Source organism: Canis lupus, chromosome 10, assembly GCF_003254725.2.
Source record: "Canis lupus dingo isolate Sandy chromosome 10, ASM325472v2, whole genome shotgun sequence".
Lineage (NCBI taxonomy): Eukaryota > Metazoa > Chordata > Mammalia > Carnivora > Canidae > Canis > Canis lupus.
In genome coordinates, this window is record NC_064252.1 from 45,007,751 (window position 1) to 45,025,387 (window position 17,637).

At 46.7% G+C, this 17,637-nt stretch overlaps 1 protein-coding gene across 19 annotated transcripts in view; it reads right to left on the bottom strand.

Annotated features, from left to right (window-relative positions):
* The window catches only part of INPP4A (inositol polyphosphate-4-phosphatase type I A), a 135,087-nt gene that overhangs the window by 82,437 nt on the left and 35,013 nt on the right, over positions 1-17,637 (bottom strand). Inside the window, exon 1 of one of the 19 annotated variants that reach the window (XM_049115839.1) lies at positions 6,335-6,502. The exons of 17 other annotated variants lie outside the window; for them this stretch is intronic. The gene's annotated coding sequence lies outside the window, so the exon portion shown is untranslated. Of the gene's footprint in view, positions 1-6,334; positions 6,503-17,637 lie in introns of those variants that run through there. One more of the 19 variants, XM_049115835.1, reaches the window with a different exon arrangement.

Below are 17,637 nucleotides of genomic sequence, written 5' to 3' on the forward strand. Positions count from 1 at the left end.
ACATATCTTGGCCACAACCAGCCAAGAGTATAGCTTCTGCCATGCTGAACTGGGCAGGAAAAAGTGGGCCACAGATCAAGTGCTACAAACTCTTACTGTTATTATTGAGTTTAGCTGGTTTTCCTGAATAAATATTTCTTCATTTGTTGTATGCCTTTAAAGCAATTTCCAGATATTTTAACTGATTACTTTCTTAAAACAGTTTTTATCAATGATTGTTGTTTTGCTGAGGAGAAGGTCTGCAGAACACCTAATACTACTATTCCAGAAGCAGATTCTGATAAAATTTATACCTAAATTTCTATTAAAGAACAAAACACTATGTGCAAGTTCCTTTCACTCTAATAGTCCATGTTAAGGAAGTGGCATCAACCAGCAGAATATGAATTTTACACTCTAAGAGGAAACTTCCCCCAGGAGGAACTGGAGCCATACCTTAAAAATACACTTTTTATTAATAATAACAGTCACCCAGATGTATATCATGAGTAGCAAGTCATTTGTAAATGTAAGGAAATGTTATCATGCATGGCAGGCATGCAATCACAAATCAGATCATCAGGAGGTCAGAGTAAGCAGATGAACCACATACATTCCTCAAAAATAAATACCCCTCAAGTAACCCCCTCTACACATAAGAGGCTCATTTCATTCTGGACCACTCAGCTGAGAAGGCCAAAAGGATTCCAATCAACATCTGAGAGCAATGTATTTATCTCTCCCAAAAAACAACTAGCTTGGGGTAACCAGGCATGGTTGAAAAGACTGTCGCCAGCACATTCTTGGAAGAAGTCACCAAGTGTTGTCCAGTCCCCAAAAAGATGGCATTCTCAGAATCCAAATTGAGGAGAGGGCTAGAAATGTGACAACACCAGCCAACCATCTCTCCCTGATGGACAGGGGGTAGTGGGTAGGATGGCTCCAACGCTCGCTCCGACATGCAGCAGCTGAGAATTGGACTGGACTCTGGAACACCCCCCGCCCCCCGCCCAGCCCCAGACTCCCCATCTATAAAATAAAGATCCTCAATCACTTACAAAGCCCAAAGTCAATACTTAGCAAACCCATTACTCTGGACAGGGTTCCTCAATAGGCTCTGCTTCCCCTATGGGTCCCTCCAGATAGCAAACTGATGCCAAAAGGTCCAAGGGCTGTGCTTCTATACAGGCCCCAGGGGCACCCTTTCCAGAGTCAGCCCATGCCTCAACCTCCCCAAGGACCTGACTGCTCACCTTCACAAAGCTACCAAAAGAGTCATCCCTGAAGGGTCCCCTGAAATCTCACACCCCTGTGAGATTTCTTCCCAGTTGGCTGAAGCAGGGAAAATTCTAGGCATGAGATGGAAATCAGTGTTACGGGACATGATGTACTGGCCCCCAAAGACAGCATATCAACAGGGCCCACCCCTTCAGACAGTAAGAGAGATGTTCTAGTAGGGAAATCTCTAGCAGTTGCTTGCTTCTGGCCAGTGAGATATCAGTTGGGTGGCAATTTTTAAAAAAGCAAACCATGCTAGAAGAAAATGTTATAAAATATATTCTTCCCTGACAATAAGGGCTATCCTGAATAAGAGATCTACAACATAGATCCTACAACAACAATCCTGTCCCTAACTTGCATGCCCCGACAGTCCCTTTCCTGAGGCCCTCTTTCCCATCTATAGTATGGGGATAAAGAGGAACTCGGTATGTGACTGTTCACAAATGTGCCTTCTATCAGGGTGCAGGACTTATCTCTATATTAAATGCACTTGGCTGGCTGCTCTTTTTCTGTTGTTACATCTACCCATTATGACAGCTTTCCTCTCTTTACCTGTAATCAGGTTATCAGGTTTCAATGTTCTTGTCAACTTAAGTATGCTGCTTCTCCCTGGCTCCCCTCTGCTGGCTTGGAAACCAAACCATTCAGATGAAAACATGAGGGAATGCTTTAAAGAGAACATCCAATGGATGAGGGCCATACAAGCTCACAGACAGCTGGTTTACCTTTGGCTTCCCAGACCTCACCCTGCACTGGGTCCATGGTGGTTGCTCATGAAACCCTTTTGCCTTACATGTTACTGGGCTACCAGGTCAGGGAGCAGCATACTTTTAGGAAGGTAGTTGCTGAAAATAGAGATTTTACCCCAAACTAAAAAAAATGGGAGAGGGGGCTCCTAGGCGGCTCAGTGGTTGACCGTCTGCCTTTGGCTCAGGTCATGATCCCATGGTCCTAGGATCGAGTCCTACATCAGGTTCCCCACAGGGAGTCTGCTTTTCCCTCTGCCTGTGTCTCTGCCTCTCTCTCTGTGTCCCTCACGAATAAATAAATAAAATCTTGAAAAAAAAATCCACCATCTGACTATGTTACTACTCAATGTGAAAATCTTCTAGAAGTGCACAAAGCTCACTTCCTACTCCCTTTTGGAAATACAATTTGTTTTTGATTAGCAGGGTCTCAGCTACAATTAGATACAGATAGAACTTACTGTTCCTACTACTACTGTCTGAATGACACAGTTTAGGTTTTGATTTTTTTTTTCTCCATCTCCATAAAGAAATACAACTTCACTTTACTTTTTCCCCCACTGTAATTTTAATTGTGAAATTAGCATCAAACATTTTTCTTTGGGAAGTGTTTTATTTTGTTCTAAGCAGAAAGGGTCCACATATTGTAAAACAGTAATTTTGGAAAACAAACAAACCCTACATGATCTATTGTGAAACTCAAAGGACCGAATTTTTCATCTCAAAGCGTTTTCTGGCCAGACCTGTGGCAGGCACAACCTGTCCACCCCGCACCTAGCTGTCACTACTGACAGGGGTCTCTAGATTCCCACCCTGTCTACTGAGAGGCCATGGTGTCACAGGGTAGCGGTAAGTCTAGGGCAAGGAGAAGTAAAGCCTAGTTTCAAACAGAATGAGATGAAGGCATCCATCCTCACAAGGACAATGAAGGGTCAGGACCAAACCAGACAGATACCTCAGGAAGTACCTCATATCTAACCAATGAGTATGAATCCTCAAGCACTCCCTCCATGTTTAACCATAATGCCACAGGTGCAAGGACTTGGGGTGCCTCTATGAGGCCCAACTGAGAAGACCACCATAGCATGGACACAGCCCCTCCCACATGGGTGTCTTCATCATCACACGGGGTTCCATCCTCCAGAGCCAGATACTGTATCTCAAACCTTCTCTCTTTTTAGAGACTTCTGTGTGATGTGCAGCATGGTCAGAGAAAGGAAACCAGCAGAAAACACAACCCTGCAATAGGACATTCTTGACTTTCTAGGGCTGTCAGTGCTGTTCCTCGCTCCTCTTGCTCCACTTCTAAGCTTCCCTCCACCTTAGCAGATAGCATCGCCATGCCAAAAATATGGAGTCTTCCTGGTCTCCTCTATGGGCCCTTCCCTCCCCCACATCTAATCCATCAACAAGTCCTGGTGACACACCCACACTGGAGCCTTGCACACTATCCTCAAAGCTATCACATTCCACTAACTGCACTCCACTATTATAATGAGTTCTGGGCCTTTCTTGACTATCCATGTCACTCCACATATACATGGATCCTATGAAGATACTAATTCCAAATGGAAGGAGTGGAAAAGGCAGTCCAAATTTGGCAGCTACATAGGGAAAGATGTAAAAACCCTACACAAAATGCCATGTCATCCAAGGACAAAAACTCAAATAGTTAAAGATGCCCCAACCATCTCCCTTCTGGAAGCAAGTTATATGCCCAAAGTCATTGGGGGCGGGGGGCACATTCCTGTGCATCCTCTCAGCCTTAGGAAGAAAGGGGACAACTTCTCTTTTCTTTCTCTGCCAAGAAGAAAACTTTAGGGCCAAATTTCCCTCCGAGTGAGATTGTCGAAGGAGTCAGGCACCTCAGGATTACAACACAGGGTCCAGAGTCACCAAGATAAAAGACACTAAATCACTTGGTACTGATGGTGTCTACAGAGGGTGTGTAAATGACAGCTCCATTTGGTGCTTCAGTGAACCAGTGCCCATCAGTCATTCAGCATGACAGGACCTTTGACCAAGGACAACCACAAAGACAGGGATGGGTTGCAGGCCAGGCCTGGTCCTCAGTGTGTGCCTCCACTCTCCTGCACCATGCCAATTTTACCCACTAAGCCATCCAATAGCTGATGCCTAAATCTTTCTCCCTTGGCCCTAAGGACTCTCTTGAGGCCCAATGCAGCATCCTCAAGTCAACTAGCCACCAGCCGTGGACTCATGGCACCTACTGAAGTGTAAGAACACATTCTCCTCAGAATTGGCTTCTCCTGGATTCTCTTTGGGGCCCCACTGTGCTCAGACAGATCTGACATCACTTTCCATCCATCAACCAAACTGGTCATTCAGTTCTGTCCTCTCTCTCTCTCTCTGAGGTTTCTCTGCTCTCATCACTTTCTTCTCTAATACCACTGGCACCCCACATAGGGCTAGGGCAATAGGCTCAGAACTGCCTCCCCATGAGGCTGAGAGCCAAAACTACATCACATATACACTCACACACATGCACAGGCATGCACTCACTTAAAGGCAAGGGCCCGGAATATTTAGGTTGGGGTGCAAGGCTTCCTTCCAGTCCCCTGAACTTGCAGTTTTCATGTCAAGATCCCACAGCACTCCCCCCACACCCAGATGCAGGAGCTGGCTCCATCCCCTACACTTCTCTCCCCGAACCCCTGCCTCAAACAACCCTCCCTCTAAGGAACTCTGGCTCTGCTTCCTGTTTACACAGCTCATCATGTGTCTAAAACTTCTCTTCCACTGAGTTCTTTTCCCGGTTTAGACTTCACTGCTTTCAATCAAAACCCACTACAAGACTCAAGGAGCATGAATCATTCATTTGGGACACAGCAAGAGAATGTGTGACTTCAGAGTCAGAGTGAGAATCTATGCACAGAGATATCACCACTGCAGAGACAATATCAGAAATGGAACTCAGACTGAGGTCTGTATCAGTTTACAAATATAAGATGGTGTCTGTAGAGCCCACAAAGGAGGCAGAGCTGGTCAATGGAGAAAGATCTGCAGTTATTCTTTGCTAGTATTTCCACTTATGTGTTTTGCTTTTGTTGCTTAAATAGATAGGAACTGAAATTACAATATTTTTTGCCACTCAGTGCCCAGATCTTAGTTTCTAATACCAATCTCCAGTAAAAGGGATGAGGATTCTTTGGAGAAATGGCTGACTCTGCGGCGGGGGCAGGAAATGTACAAGACCAGCCTGGAGTATCCTGTGGTATCAAAAAGGAAAGATGTGCTAAAACAACGACAACAAACAAACAACAAACCAGTAAAAAACCCCATAATACTGGGAATATGTCAAAGGAGCCAACGAAAGAGCTTCCGACGGCCAACGCTGAAACAATGAGAATAAAAAAATAAATAACAAATAAATAAATAAATAAATAAATAACCTAATACTGAATTATAAACCTAAGTACAAAATAAATATCCATGAGTCCACACTAATATAAATGAATGAGACTGGATTAATAAATGAATGAAGAAGAGACAAATCGCTTATACAGAAGAACTCCAAATAGTTTATGTAAATGCCCCTGTCCCTTCAAAGAGGTAAAGCCTCTCACCCCTTACCTGTGGGTGACACAGGGCTACTGCCTTCTGCAGAGAACATTGTAGAGGAATAGGGGAGGGTAGCTTTCCAGGGGAGAAATCTGGTCACGTCCACAGTGTGTGCCCTGCTATGACGTGACCAGAAGAGCATTACATCTCAGTGCTCTTCTTCTTCAAAACCCGTATGCCCAGTATAACAGAAAAACACCAGACAAACCCAGAAGGAGGGTGGGTGATAAATACCTAAATGGTACTCCTCAAAACTGTCAAGGTCACCAAAAGCAAGAGAAGTCAGAAATTCTCACAACTCAGAGGATCCTAAGGAAGCAAGACAAGCAAGTGTAACATGGTGTCCTAGATAGGATCTGGGGACAGGAAAAGGACATTAGGTAAAAAAAAAAAACTAAGGAAATCTAAAGAAAGCATGGAGTTTAGTTAAAAATAATGTATCAAAAAAAATGTATCAATATTGGTTCATTAGCTGTGACTAATATAACAACATAAGATGTTAACAATATGGGAAACAGGGTTCAGAGGGGGTCGGGAGGCAGAGCTAGTTACAGTATTTGTAACTTTTCTGTAAACCTATAACTATTCTAAAATTTAAAAATTTACTTAAAAAAAATAATCTTAGCTCTGAGTCAACAACCTTCCCCGTCCCTCCTACATTTTTTCCTTCAACCGGAATGGTAACCTATACTTTATCTCCCCACAGCCTCCTTAGGAGCCAATGCTCCAGTCTGCCCCACGCCCACCTCAGGTGGCTGAGGTCCCCAGTGCTGCGGCTCCAGGTCAAGGCACACATTCTCCTCACATGACAGTTCCCACCGGGCTGAGGCCGTCAGAAGTAGAGCAATCAGACATTTGAGAAGCAGCTGCCTTGCCCTTCATGCAGCCGGGCCTTCTAAGAATTGACTTCTATTCTTAGACTCCTCTGATGTAACTCTTCTGCAGGAATCCAGTCAGTGATCTAAAAGCTCTGCGGGCTAGGCCTGATTTACCCAGCCCAAGTTGCAGGGCCTCTGGGCGACCCTGGGGCGCTCCTGCCCGGCCTGACCCAGGTCTTCCTTCTTCCAGCTCCCCTAAAAATCTACTGGTTTCCACCTTTCAGGCCATCAAGGTGCACCACTGCTTGGGGGAAAGGGATACCAGGCTGATGAAAACATGGAAGGGGTTCCTCTTTCCAAAGGCAATTAAGAGCAGGGAAAGGTGCAGGACAGGAAAAAAGCGAGCAGAAGAGGGAAGATGAGACAGACAACAGGGAAGCAAGGTGCTGGACGAGGAGGAATATTTTTCAAACTTTCCAGACTTTCAGTGCCCCAGGAGAGTTCACAGCACGCCTGCTGCTCCACAAAGTGTCACCAGGATGCATGGGATTCTTAGGTCATCTTGAGAGAGCACCCACAATGTATAGGTATTTCCTTAAACTTGGCCCAATTCATACAGAATATTCCAGGAAATGACAACTCACTTAACACAATTACGGTTCTCTATGAAGATCCCCAGAAAAAGACAAGAAAAAGCTAGAAACTGAGCCCTCCATTGGAGGGAGCAGTCAGGGACCAGAAATCTGCTGCCAGGGACCCTGGAAAGTAGTGTGGCCCACTCTGTGGGACTGTGGCAAATCTCCCACCATAGGTGGGGATTCAAAAATTCTACGTGGTCCTGTTTCTGATTTAGATTTCTCATCAGGAGGTGCCCCTCCTCTTATTGTAGAGAGTACTCTTTCAATGAAACTTAAATAATTTTATGAAGACGAGAGAATTTAGGTGGTTAGCAAACGCCCTGTTTTAGTCCTTCAGACAAGGTGTTCCCAACAGATTTCTGTTTCCTCAGTTACAGACTTACCTCAAGTAAAGAATATTCTACAAGGACAACAAAACTCTGGATTAACCCATTCAAAGGATGATGAATGAAGAAAGTCCTCAAAAGCCTCATGTAAAAAATCAACATACTTTCAAACATTAATAAGATGCTTATACTCTGAAATCAACAAAATTAAGCAGCTGGGTTCCCATCACCAGGAGAGCAGTGGCAGTGGTCCCTAAGTGACAGCTGACCCCACAGGTCAGGGGGACAACCACACACCAACTGTCCAGCAGCCTAGTGGTGCCACCGGCCCTGGTGGCTTTCAAGGAATCTGACCTTGTAGTAAGCCAAGGACAGTAAGCTCAGGAACTATAAAAAGAAAAACTACCATAGTCCCCTTACTGTTTAAGTTTGGACAATAAAGTGGGAAATCCTCACTCATAATCACACCTTTACTGAAGTTAACTCTTTCTGTTTTTATAGATAAGATCAGTGTGTACAACAGATACAATATCCTGCTTTTTCATTTGTACATTAGATTGTAAACATATTTCATGCTTTGCCAGGCTGCATGATGATCTTATTTGCTGCATCAGCACCTTCAGGGACACACACTTTTTTTTTTTTTTTTTTTTTTGACACACACTTTTTAACTTAATCCAAAATATATCTTACAAAGGAGGTACCATGTGGCTATGTCTCCAGCTCTTACACAGCCAAGGGCGAGGCTGGCAAAGCTCCAGAAACCCTTTGTGGTTGTGGTAGTGGTCAGTCATTGCTGGTGCAAAGGCAAGAAGTGTTAATGGAATGCGGTCATACCCCTTTGGGCCAGGCCATCCCTGCACAAGCAGATGCACAGTAGAGCATGAATGTGCTCAGCCACTGTGTATATGTGTTGGAGGGGTGGGGGAAACTTTGCTGGAGGAGCTCCACCACAGTGAGATCAGAAGACTGAAGTCCTTGCTCTCTAGCAGGATCTCAGACTGAGGCACTCACTTGCAGCACTACTTTTGCAGTAACGTATTTTACACCATAAATTGCAAGATTTAATAGCAGCGTAAATGCCTGTTAGGGACACAGTAAATTATGGTTTGTTTATATGGTGAAACATTATGCAGAATTTTAAACGGAAATCACTGAGTTTACAATGACTGACAAGCAAAAAAAAATTCTAAGCTCTACCAATACAAATACACAGATGTACACACACACACACGCACACAAAGTGGAAGACATGAGAAGAAAATATATTAAAATGTTAACACTACTAGTGGTTGTACCGTAATTTTCTTGTTTATCTATTGGACCATGTTTTTCTAAACTCTTTATAATAAGCATGCAAAATTTTATTAACTGTACCCACATGAGGTTATTTAGTATCTCCATGCTGTGGGGGTGCTTGGGTGACAGTCAGTTGAGTGTCTGACTCTTGGTATCAACTTGGGTCTGATTTGGGATTGTGAGATCAAGCCCCTCTTCAGGCTCTGCTCAGTGTTCTGCTTGAGTTTCTCTTTCTTTCTTCCTCTGCTCCTCCCCCTGCACACACACTCTCTCTCTCTCTCTCATACCGAAATAAGTAAATCTCACACACACACACACACACACACACACACACAGTGTTTTGGGCCCTCCTGCAGTACCCTTCTCACCCTGCTCCTGGGGCTAATTCTTCTTGGCCTCCCTCCAAACTCTGCTGGGAAAGCAATACCTCACCCCTCCCCCAATCTCACACAGTGCTCTGCACACATCCCCTCCATCACCCTAGTCACATGAAATGTGTCACACCTCACACTCTCAGCTCATAGGGTAGTGACTGCGGCTTGACCATCTCTATACCACAGGGCCAATAGACACAAGGTTCCAGCGGGCCTGGCAGACAAGCAGTAAGAGGGAGCAAAGACCAGGCTACACAGGAGAAGGGGACGCGGGAATGCAGAAAGCTGGGACCCAGGGAAAGCCAACTGGGGGCAGTTTCAGGAATAACCACAGGGCAGAAAACGGAAAGCTGTGGGTGTGGTGATGCTAGTCATCCCTGGAGACATGAGAGATATTAAAGAGGGAACAGGACTTCAGAGGCAGGTGCCAAGTCCTTTCTGGAGACCAGGGTAACCTAGAATGACAGAGGGCAGTGAAAGGAAGTGGAAACAACAGCACAGTCATGAGTCAAGTCCACTTCTGGAAGGAGATGTAGGATGAGGAGAGAAAGAATGTCTACTCCATTTTGAGGCCTCTTTCTAGGGAGAACCAACCATATTTCAGTTTATGTGAGGAGGCAAAGGGGCATCTATGAAGGGGGAAATGAGTGGGGAGCAAGAGCTTCTTTATGCAAAAGGAAAGGCTCCCAGCAGAGAGTGGAAAGGAGGGCTTCACTGAACATAAACACAGTCCATCTGACAGAGAGGCCATTTGGTCACCAAATCCTGGATGGCTACACAGCAGACAGTATCCCTGTCCTACCCTCCATGGGACCAGAGCAGCCAGTAGGAGGCTGGGACAGCCCAGGAAGAGAGGAAACAGAGAGCTGGTCTGGGCTTCTACCTTTAGGGCAGGACTCATGAGCCATGTTAGAGACAAGGTGTTTAAAGCAGAGACCATGGGGATGCTCAGTGGCAGATAGAAATTCCCCAAATGAAGCCAACTCTGCAGCAAAGGTGGACACAAGGCCAGCCTGTGCTCTGCCATGGAAACCTGGAAAGGCCCACACCCACTCAAGCATGCTCCCATGACAGCAAGGCAGGAGGGAAGAATAAGAGGAGGGAGCATAGTCCATCAGGACTTGGCTCCACCCTGAACTTGACCATTCATTGCCTTACCACCTGGGGCAGCCACAAGCCCAAATTCAGAACAGCTGTTTCTGACCCCAAGTATCTGAAGACAAACTGAGAATTAATAAGTATTGCTTGGGATCCCTGGGTGGCGCAGCGGTTTGGTGCCTGCCTTTGGCCCAGGGCGTGATCCTGGAGACCCAGGATCGAATCCCATGTCGGGCTCCCGGAGCATGGAGCCTGCTTCTCCCTCTACCTGTGTCTCTGCCTCTCTCTCTCTCTCTCTGTGACTATCATAAACAAATAAAAATTAAAAAAAAAAAAAGTAGTGCTTGCTTCTCATCCCCCATCAACAAGACTCTGTGAAGACAGAGTCACAAAATACAAGGGTTTAAGTGGGTAAAAAGAATACAATGCAAATTGAGGATGGTAGTAACCTCAGGGAGAGGTGCAGGTACATGTAGTTTCAGTTGTATTGGGAATTAAAATGTCAAGCTGAAGACATTATTTGTATTATTCTTCCTATGGGTTTTCATATAAAGTATCGCATAACAAAAATTTTTATTAAAATGAAGTAGATCCAAAAATAAATAAATAAAATAAAATAAAATGAAGTAGATCCAAAATCCCTGTTTTATATTTTCATGTACCTTTTTACTTTTCTTTTCAAAAAAGCAAAGTAGGTGTAATAAAATTTTAAATCTTCAATCAGAAGCCATGCCATTTCTTTTAAATGAGAGCATATGCACCTATCATTTTAGATCAAGACCTGGATGTCAACCACACTTGCCCACTATCAGTGTGGACTTGCTGGTTGCTGGTATCCATCCCCCAAGCCAGGCCCACTGGGAGATAACTCCATTCAGGCAGAAATGATGGCGGGGGTGGGGGGTGGGGGGTGGGGGGGGGGAACCTCACAGCTGCCCACAGCCTGCCCCTTTCCACCTTGCAAGAGAGCCAGTTATACCTGTCCAGAAGTGCACAACTTTCATTTTTAACCCCCACCAGCCTGCCCTCCTTGCGGGGCCCTCACAGCCTGGACCAGGCGTGACTGATCCTTGACATCCACTGGGGCCCACCTGTGACTTGCACCAATAAGCTAAACCACACTTGGCCAAGATGGCGCTCAGCAGCAACTCAACCTGCCATTCCTCTGGCAGGGTGTTGATTTTACCCAGACCCCCAAGATCTTCACCCCCAAAATGTGATCATGTAGGAGTCGCAAGCACAAAGCAGGGAGAAAAGGGACCAGAACACAGGGTCCTCACATCACCCGCTTTGCCTCTTTCTTTACTGCTGCTTCTGTGTATTAAAACTGTTCAAGCTTTGGGGCACTTGGGTGGCTCAGTGACTGAGCATCTGCCTTTGGCTCAGGTCATGATCCCAGGTTCCTGGGATCCAGTCCCGCATTGGGCTCCCTGCAGGGAGTCTGCTTCTCCTTCTGCCTATGCCTCTGCCTATCTTTCACAAATAAACAAAATCTTTTTAAAAAGAAAAAATAAATAAAACTATTAAGCTTTTAAAGTACACAGTGTTGAGCTAATAAACCAGCAAAAGATTTCACATAACCCAACTCCAGTATGGTAGGCTCAAAGCAAAGGAAAAAGAAAGGCAAAAGCGCTTGTTGCTGCAACCTTTCACTAAAGAAAAGAAAGCCTGGGGATGCCTACGTGGCTCAGTTGATTAAGTGTCTGATTCTTGATTTCAGTTCAAGTCACAATCTCAAGGTCAAGGGTTTGGGCCTTGTGGGCCCCACACTACGCATGAAGCCTACCTGGAAAACAAACAAACAAACAAGTAAATAGAACAAAAAACCTGGCCCGGAGGTAGGGGTGGGGTGGTACACCCCTGAGGTCCAGCTACCAAATGCTCAAGCCCAGCAAGCATCCCATTACAGACTGTGGTTACTTTCCTCCCCTTCCTGGGACTCTGCAAAGCACAGTTTATTAGGAGGGACAGCAAAATGCCTAGAATTCTCTCCAAACACAAGCCTGCTTGCTTACGCTGGATCACTTGGAGATATAATAAAGTCTCCTCATAATTTTGCTATTGAGGCTTCATGTAATAAGATCATTTCATATGGAGAAGTATGGCATTAAATTACATAGGGAATAGTGTCATTGAATCTTTATACCTAAAATCACTTTAGACAGGTAAAACATGCCAACTTTAAGGCAAATAAATGCAGTTCCATAAAGAACCCAAGGGATTAGCCAGGGACCGATGGCAACCAGAATAAGTGACTCTAAACAAGAGAGGGTTTCACCTGCCAATGAGTTAGGGACAGATGGGGCTAGGCAGGGCTAGATATAGGGCCACGGGAAGCAGTCTCACAAAAATCCCCAAAATGATGAAGTGTAAGGAAACTAGAGATAAGGGAACAAGCCAGACCACTCTGCCCTAAGGTGTGGGTGGGGAGGGTGTCTTGTTGTAACAGCTACTTAATGACCAACAAAGAACAACCAGACCCCAAAGAAGAAGTAAGCCATTAAAGATGTTATCAATAGTCCTTACTCAATGGTGATGTCAATAGATAATGTTAAAAGGATTTAGGTTCCCTGATTAGGGTCTCAATGAAACCCAATCCCACAAGCCCTCAGTGGCAACCCTGTCGGGACCCCTCTCACTCCTGAGAGCTTTCTCTGTATCTTTACTTAATAAACTTCTAACCCTTTACTCACTCTCCTGTGTCCATGATATTCATTCTTCAACTCCATGAGACAAGAACCAAGCTCTCCCATATCACCAACTGCAGTACATTTGAGACATGCCAACTGACCGAGCTGGCACTAGCACATCAAATGCCTTGAGGCTTTTGGGAAAGACACGCAGTTTCTTTCCTTCTAGAGCATGTTCAGAAGATGTCTTGACCCCACTCATAGGGTCACACCATGTCCATCAATGCTCCCCCGACCCCTCCTATTCACAAACCCTTGGCGCCTCTGTGGGGTGAGGCTTTACACTGAGTGACATCGATGACCTCACCATAGAAGCACCAGATGCAAGAAAATGTCACAGGTGCTCTAGTTAAATTCTGTTTTGTTAGGACCCAACTCAAAAGAGTTTGGAGTTGAAAAGTAATTAGTAAGTGAATTAGCAAATATCTGGTGTGCTGCCTGCTGTAAATGCGCCTGCCAGGGCTCCCACATAGCCATGGACTGACTGGCATGTGAGGATGGGGCACACATCACACCACTCCTCATTCTTATTGCCAGAAGGGTCCAGATCCAAGGCATGCAGTGGCCCTATCTGCTTGCTCACCCTCCCCAGGCTGGCACAGGGGAATGTGGCTGGAGACAGACACACGGGCACCATGCGCTACACCTGGAACAAGGCAGGTTGGTTAAAGATTCAGTCCCATGGAGGGCCTGGGGCTGCACTGGCTACTCAGGGGGGACACAATCTGCCTAAAAAGGCTGCTGGCCAGAAGCAAGGGACCAAATGTGTAAATGCACAGTGGCTGGCTGGTCACCTTGGTCACTTGCTCTCCAGCATAACAGGAGCCTACCTAGGTCTAAGACAGCCTGAGAGGACAGAGAGCCAAAGGAGAGGAAGACCAGCCTCTCCACAGCTGATAGCAATGCGACATTTTCGCTGACTGCGCTCCTTTGCACTAACAGGTAAAGTTACAAAAACAATCCTTCCACAGCAAAATCTACACTGAACCAACAGAAACCATGACAGGACACTGGATAAAATCTGAACCCATGTCTGAGCCTCCCTTCCCTCCTCTGCAATTGGAAGTGAATAATAACCACCTTACCAGGTAGCTGGTGCATCAAAATCCTTGAAATATGCCTGGCACAATATCTAGCATGTGAGCCAACCTCTTGGGGATGAGTCCTCCACCTGTCCAAGACTGTGAGAGAGCAGGACCCTCTGGGGGCTCCACCAGGTACCCTCACAAATCAGGAAAAAAAGGCTTTCTGCTTCCCAGAGGCTGAGAGGGTAGCCCAAAGGGAAGGATGGTGGCACTGCTGGAAGAGAGAGCCCTGTAGCTCCTGTTGGAAGAGACTGACCTCAGGCAAGACCCCTGGAAGCAGCTCTCTGGCCCTGTAGGCTATTTGGATGCAATTTCTAAGGCCATGAGAAGATAAAAGCATCTCTGGGAAAGGCCTTCTAGGAAGTCACCAACCATAGGTCTGAGGGGCAGTTTTAGAACCTGGTCTAGCCCAGGGCCACGCATGAAGGGCCCTAGAGATCACACATGGCAACAGCTCAACTCCCGTGGCCAACCAGAAGCCAAGGAGACTGGGCAGGGTTCATTTTTCTTTTTTAGGTGACTCTCCCTTGGGAAAGAGAAGAGGGGAAAGAAGTTTGTTGGCATCCTCTGTACCTCAGATTCCATTTGTGACTGTTAATTTGTTTCAGAGAAGCTGGCACATGACAGATGTTTTATGGACCAAAGTAAACCAAATGGGACCCCATCCTCACCACCTGCCTGTGTCATAGACAATATGGATTACGGGCTATAAGTGGGTTCTGTGCCTCCTGGCACACTTGAGAAGATCCTAACACATCATACCTTTCCAATTTATAAACAGCAGGGCCACAACTCTGGTCCCCATGGCTGGAACAAACTGGTTCAGACCAGTTATTCCCATGAAGAGATGCCAACAACCAAACTATTCATTCATCTCTGGGGCCTCTGTAAATGAGAACTGGCATGTAGCTAATGGTGAAAACAGCTGGCTCCTGGCTTTTGAGTCACCTTGCTAAACTCATCGTGATAGGGTAGCTTTGGGACATCTCATGAGGCACAAGCAGGAGGAAGGAGCTCCTGCCAGAGCACCGCAGATTCTGTGTCCCCATCAGAACTGCGCCACGAACCCCACACCACGCTCTTAGAGTCAGCCAGGCTATCAATTAACACTGAAAGAAGTAGCCCAGTTTTCAGAAGGTAATAAAAATGAAGTAGTATCTCTAGTGGAGGGTGGAAGAGGGATAAGTGTCCAAGACAACTCAAAGAGCACTCTGGAGACCTTGTAGCATCACCTGGGAGCTTGTAGGACAGGCCTGGAGGATTAGAGCCGCCTCCCTGGGGGCGGAGCCCAGCACCAGACCTGGAACAATTTGTCCAGGTAAGTCCTAGATCTAGTTTCCTGGCTTAGAAAGAGGCCTGAAGCTTGACACAACTGTGTTCAATGAAGTCCTCATGCTCTATGAAAACTCAGACTTCCCTCTTTTCAATACACTGAAAAAAAGCACAAGAGGAAGACCAGGGTGTGAGCTATGTTCACACTCACTGACAGAAGAATGGACCACAGAATAAGGCAGGACTGAATGAGTCAGAGAGCTGCGTCTTCCTCAGCTGTTCCCACCCCAGCCTCCCACTCTCCCCTCTACTGCGGCACCCTCTTCACAGCTGTGTCGGTGACCAACAAAAAGGTCAGAAGAGAGATCACCACCATTTGGTGCAAGGGCTGTGTGTGTGTGTGTGTGTGTGTGTGTGTGTGTGTGTGTGTGTAACTCAACACCTGCCTACAGTTAACTCAGAATCTGGGCTGAGGGCTGCCCTACCCCCACTGTGACCGGTAGTGCAGCAGAGCCAGGTGGAAAGCCACTCTGCAGCCGGCCACCTCTGCTCTGGAATCCCTCAGACTCTTGGACAAATGACCCAGCCCTCGATCAGCAGACAAGAAACGGAATGTTGTAAAAGCTCCCCTGGACACAGAGACATCCTGAGTCTGGACCGAGCAGGTCCTGCCACGAGAACGGAGGCCTTCACCAAAACCAGTCTGTTCAGCTGGCCTGAGGCTGTCCTCTTGGGTGGGAGGGAGGACACTGGGACTTAAACACAGTGTGCATGGAACAGGAAAAGGAAATACCCACAAATTAAAAAGTACACCCTATTTTAGCACTAAACACATATCCCTCTCACACAGAGCAATGTCCAAAATAGTCCAGCCTATTTTAAGGAGATCAAAGGAGTTTCTAAATGGGCTACAAAGCCAGCCTAGAGTCTGGAAGATTAGGGCTGCATAATAACCTAGGGTTAGAGGCTGCAGATGGTGTTTAACCACCTCCTACTCCAGCCTATTTAAGGCCCAAGAGACTGGGACCCCTAAGAGCTAAACTGGCTGCTCTAGTCCTCCTGGCTCAAATTCCATCCTCCACCTCTGATCTTTCCTCCCATACAGGGGCTCAGGCCACAGGAGTCAGAGGAGTCTGCAGCCTGTCCTCCCTCACCACTGTGGTCTCCTGGGCAGGAGAGCACTCCTCCATAAATCGTCATAGGTGGGGGATGGGGAGCAGGGTGTGGTGGAGGGAGAAAGCCTCTGCTTGTCAGCCAGACTTTGGGCTGAAGAGAGTCAGTCACTCTTGGAGGGACTATGACTACCAAGGTCTTACTCTCTTACAAAGGGAGGGAAGCTCCCTCAACACCAACATTGTGTCCTGGGTGATGGCCAGCCCAAACAGCTCAAGATTTGCTGGAACTGAGGCCCTGGTTAAACCTTTCTTGTTAGGCTGTGGTCTGCGAACAGTGTTGAGTACCCTAGAGAAAGGCTGCAAGCAAAGATGCCCCTAGATTGGGGAACAGGGCTTGAAGCAGTCACTGAGACCATGGTTTCCCCAGCTCAAGCAGGATGACCAGAACATGCCACCACACCTGCTCATGACAAAAGGTGAAGGGTGTGCTGATGTGGGCACCTGAAGGAGGCAAGATGGCAGACGGAGGGGTGGGGCATGCCTCCTATCCCTGGAAGGGGGCCTGCCCCACAGTCAGGAGCACAGTCTGAAGCCAGATCATCTGTGTTCCAATCCTTGCTTTGCCACTCACCAGGCTAGGCGTAACGGGCACTAACTGGCTCAACCTCCTACTCCTCAGTTTCCCTGTCTGAAACTGGCCAAAGAAGCATCTACTTTGGCTGTTGCAAGGACATTATAATTTCATCCCCACAAACTATGAGGCACACAAAAAGCTACTTAAGTGTTTGCTGCTACTCATTATTACTATCACTACTACCAAGGCCATGTGACACTCCCAAATCCCTGTTGACACTTCCATCCATTCAGAAATAAGGGTTCTGGAAGCACTTGTGCCAACCCACTAGATCAAGACAACAGGGAAGGGGCTGAAAGTACCCAGAGAACAGAGAAAACTTACAACAGGAAATAAGGCCTTGATGAAGGTCGATAAATCTATTAAAAGAACCCATTAAAAACCTGGCTAGAAAAGAATGGGTCAGAGGGCCCTGTGAGAATTTCTACCCTGGCAACCTGGAACTCAGAGGGAGGTGGGCCCCACTCTACTCTGGCGCTGGGGAGGTGTCCTGGAACCCCACCCTCAGCAGAATTCAGCCTCCAGACATTTCCTCCCTGCACACACCCAGGGCTGGGCCACAGTGCTTTGGTGACTCCAGGGTGGGGGACTGGAAACCCGGGGGCAGAGGTGGGGGTTAGGGTGAGGGTGCTGCTTGTCCCCACAATAAAGGGTGTGACCCAGCTGGAGATAGTTCCTGCCCCGAGGTGCTCCTCAGACA